This window comes from Choloepus didactylus, chromosome 12 (assembly GCF_015220235.1).
Source record: "Choloepus didactylus isolate mChoDid1 chromosome 12, mChoDid1.pri, whole genome shotgun sequence".
NCBI classification, from domain to species: domain Eukaryota; kingdom Metazoa; phylum Chordata; class Mammalia; order Pilosa; family Megalonychidae; genus Choloepus; species Choloepus didactylus.
The window spans coordinates 47331263-47335899 of record NC_051318.1 but is presented as its reverse complement, the minus strand read 5'-3'; the positions used below and the strand labels follow the sequence as shown (position 1 = coordinate 47335899).

The window sequence follows — 4637 nt, the reverse complement described above, 5'->3', positions numbered from 1 at the left end:
TCTTCTGTGATTGCCTTTCAGAAATGTCTTTAAAGGGATATTAGCTCTGACTACAACAAACAAACAGAACCAACAGCAAAGGTCTCTGCTGAGGAGTTTCTGTTTAAGGAAAAAAAAATGTTCTGTGATATACTAACAGGTTACCTGGTAGGAATTGTTTATTATGTCAAGCAAATTTGCTCATTTTAACTTTAATGTTTTAATTAAGTTAGCTTCTTAACTGTTATATTTAAACAGTCTTTCGTTTTATACGTCCTGAAATTTGGGTTCGTGGAAAGGTCACGGGTAACCATGATAAACATTGAATGACTTAATGATGGATCTTTCCTTCAGTTGCTCATCAACAGGGGAGTTCTATATCTAGAAGGAAAGGAACAGTAATTAAGAGCACAGAGTCCTTCTGGGTTTCTGCTATAAGTCTAATTCAGGCTTGGGGGGGGGAATTAATGCAAACTCTTGCTGAAATTCCTGGATTCCTAATGCATTCAATTACTAAGCTAGTTTTGAAGTATGGCAGAATAATCTTTAGACAATTTTTGTAGCAAAATGAATTGCAACCGATTAATATATCCAGAGAGAAATGCTATTTTTAACATTGCTTAATTACATAACTGTGACAAGCTTTGGCTGGTTTCACTGTAACTACATACATATGTTTGTGAAATATAGGATGATGTATTGGTGTCTAAAAATTTGTGATAATATTGCTTTTACATTATTTTTAAAATATTGGGGAATAATAATAAGCAATCATCATTTAATAATCAAAGGAGTTTAAAATAGGGGGGATAAATAAAATGAAAAATTTCAGATAATACTTTAAAAATCTTTGCACATATTTATGGAAAACCATTCAATACTTGAAAATGTGATAATTGCATTTCTAATAAAACAAAACCAATAACTATACAGAATATGATTTGTGTTTGATACTTGTTTATTAAAGCCATATATGTTAATTTTCACTGTAAAAACAGTGATTAATTATTTTATTTATAAATTTGAGGGAGCTACAAATTCATATTCTGTGAAAACAATTGCATAATAATTTTAATAAAACACGTCAAAAATAAAATATATTTCCTTAAATAGCAGTAAGGTCAGAATGATTTGAAACTGTTACAAATGTGTTAATTATTTTTCAGCAAATTTACAATTGGCTTACCACAATTTTCCAGCCAAAATAAAATTTCATAAAAATGGGATAAATTTGGTCTTGTAATAGCTCCTTATAATATCAGCTTTAGCCTCAATATTAAAGAATGTAAGCACCATGAAGGCAGGGAATTTTTCCTTTTGTGTTTATTGCTATATCGTCAGATCTAGAAGAATGCATAGTGCATATTGATAGAACAATACATATTTTTGATAGAGGTAAAAGAAAAAAAAATCCACATTTTCTAAAAAGACAAGAACTTTCTCATCTGTCACAGCCAACTTGAACAGTCAATACAGAAAAATAAACACATGAACAAAAAACAAGCAACCAGCTATTCATTGGCCTGTATAAAAAAATGTGCATTCATAAAAGCAATAATGTATAAGTATTAAAATAAATCACCAATAGTCAGACATTATTTCTCTTTAAAGGATCTACTTACTTTTTTTTTCTTTCATTATTTGTTTTTTCCAAATGTTAGTTTATATTAAAGAGAAAACAATACAACTATTTAAAAATTTCTATGTATGCCATCTTTAGCAATAACTACTAGGAAACAGCATGGGATTCTGCAGATCCAGGGCAATCTGATTTTTAAAAAATATTTAGTATTTCTTAAGTTACTTTTGTACAATCCTATATGAATTTTCTGTTTGCCATTTTCTAATTAAATAATAATCAAAACTTTCTCATATAGTTTCATAATTTATATTTTATGTTCAGTTTGTATAAGAATATAACACAGTATTATTAATCAACATGCTTGCAGTTCTTTTACAGGTAATAAATACTTTCTAAAAATGTGCTCTGAATGTAGTGGCAATAACTATTATCATTAGAAAAACTGAGCACCTTGAATTGTAAAATATGACCAAAGTTCAGTGAGATCATCCCCCCTTAAAACATATCTGTAAAAGACATAAATGCAACAACATATAAGCAGACACATTTTCATTTCCAAGCAAAAACATTTCTTTTGGATTGACAGATGGTCCATGAACAAGTTTGAATAATTATTAGGGATCATTAACTCTGAATTGAGTTAAGAAGAATAAGCAAACCCTGCATGGGAGAAACTAGTTCATTTAACTTACAAAGCAATTAAGGAATTTGTTTGAGGGGGATGAGAGTGGGGGAAGGCAGTGGGACAGCAGCAATTCCATATAATAAGAAAATATACTGAATCCTGAAAGAGATCTTGCTTGATGACTTCCTTCTGAGAGGAGAAAACAATACAATTATTTAAAAATTTCTGTCTATGCCATCTTTAGCAATAACCTACCTACACACAAACGCTTTGGAAAAAATAACTTTTCTAAACTTTCTTTATCTGTAAGGTAATATAACTAATATCTCTTTTAGTTTTTCTAAACAGTGCATTGTTTTTCATACTCATTGCAAGTTAAAAATTAACTTTTGGATAATTGAATGGGTGCTAACTTTCCAGGCATGTACTAAATATTAGATAGTAGAAAGGCATGTGGCTGCATGAAGAGGAGTTGGATGATACGGTCCTTGGTTATTTTCTGTCTAGGTGGTGGCATCACCAGATTTGGCCATATTTCCTCAAAGTTCTCATTTCTAGCTACAGGCAAAGTTACCGTCACTTCATTCCTCATTCAACACAACAAGATACCCTTAAGTATTTTAGCCCATTTAAGCATGGCTTTTTTGGAACTCAGCATTATTTGTTTGCTCCAGAATTGCATTAGCCCATAGAAAACTCACAGCAACTATCAAAGACACTAAAGGCTTATCTACCTTTAATTACCATTTAATCTTTCACAATTTTTTTTTTTACCTACCAGGTTTTAGTGTGGAGAGTTGACACTAATCTCTTCTATTCACTCAACTTACCTAAATTAATGATGGGACTGTTCAAAATTCTACTCAACCAGGAAACTACCAAAAATCTAAGACTTAATTTTTGTCCCTCTGATTGTCTAGGTCCAACTAATTTCAACTTAACCATCAGGCAAATGTCAAACCTTGAGTTTCCTTCAGACTTGCCTCTGCCTCCCAGTATAAAGACATTGCTCTTAATTTTTTAACATCCATTTCTTTAGGCAAAGAATCTTTACAATCTAGCTATCACAATGTGGTAACCAGCAATACAAGAAAAATCAAATAATATTTCAAAATCTCCTAGTACTAGACATTATGTCACATGGACCCTTTCAATTTGACTTTTACATTATTAAATTCTGTCCTTCCTGTTGTGTTAACAGAGCATTAAGATTTGAAGGACTCTAAAGTCTCTTTTTTGGAGTTGCCTTTTCTAGCCCATATGATTGGATCCATGTATCTTGTTTCTTTAAAAACTATAGATTATGTGTTTTGAATAAAGATAGCGAAAATAAAGTTAATTTTTTTTTCTCTTCCATATTTGCTTTAAGAGGATAATTCTGAAGCTAGCAGGGATTTCTGATGCCAGAAAACTATTACATGTAAGGTTGTATTGAGCAACCAGGATGATTTAACTCATGGTAATTGGCACATGCATAATTATAATTTGCATTCCAGTTATTTAAACTGAGATATTCTTGTTCAGGTTGAACAAACCGTGAGTAGAAGATCTCTTTCCTCAAGAAATAAGAATGGCCTAACTGAACTGGTAAATTAGCTTTCTCCAGATTTTGGTGATTTCCCCCGTTCTTCCATAATTCATCAGTGCTCTGGCCATTTTCTGGTAAGTCATGGTCTTCCAGTTGCCTTTTTGTTTTCCCCAAAGTTCTGCAAGTTTTTCTTTGTATTTTGATATAAACTGAAAGATGCTTAAGGTATATCTACCCACTGAATGCAAGATGCCATCTTGGGGTTACACAGGAACTCATGAAGGTATTCGTACAGTTGGAGCTTCTTTCTGCTTTTTCCTCCCTTCTGCTGGAGGACAGCTTATGCTAGCTGGTTTTCAGCAGCATTCTGTAGAGATTGATGAATATTTCCTTCAAAATAGAAGTCTGTAACACTGTTGATGACAGGTCTCCAATTATAGACAGGTTCCTCTACAGGCAGCATGACACAGCGGTTGGAATTTCCTCTGACATGAGGGCAATGGTTGATGAAAGCCAAGTAATTTTTGTAATCTGGGTAGTACTGAAGGTCTCCAGTTGAATTCTGCCTTAGTACTTCAAAAGCATCTTCAAATTTGACCCAGCTTGTCTTGTTCAATGCAAGTCATCCTTCATTAATAAACTGATGATTCAGGGAGACACTTCCACCCTTTACAAAGATGGTTCATTAATATCGGGATTATAAAAGACAGGATTGTTCAAAAGCTCACTGGCAGAGTTGCATTAAATAGCTGTTTTTAAGGAAATGCTACAAAGGGGAATTTTAAAAAAGATGCAGTGCCTTCATTATTTCTATTTCATGATATAGTCAGCAGACACCAGGGGCTAGTATTTTGAAGGAGCACATGATCTTCTGCATTCTATGGACCCAAAGGGTCATAACTGAAACCTCTGCCCAGCACAGG

General features: G+C 32.8%; 1 pseudogene; it reads right to left on the bottom strand.

Annotated features, from left to right (window-relative positions):
* Positions 1 to 3600: 3600 nt before the first annotated feature.
* LOC119506828 lies at positions 3601 to 4340 on the bottom strand (annotated as a pseudogene).
* Between the last annotated feature and the right edge of the window lie 297 nt (positions 4341 to 4637).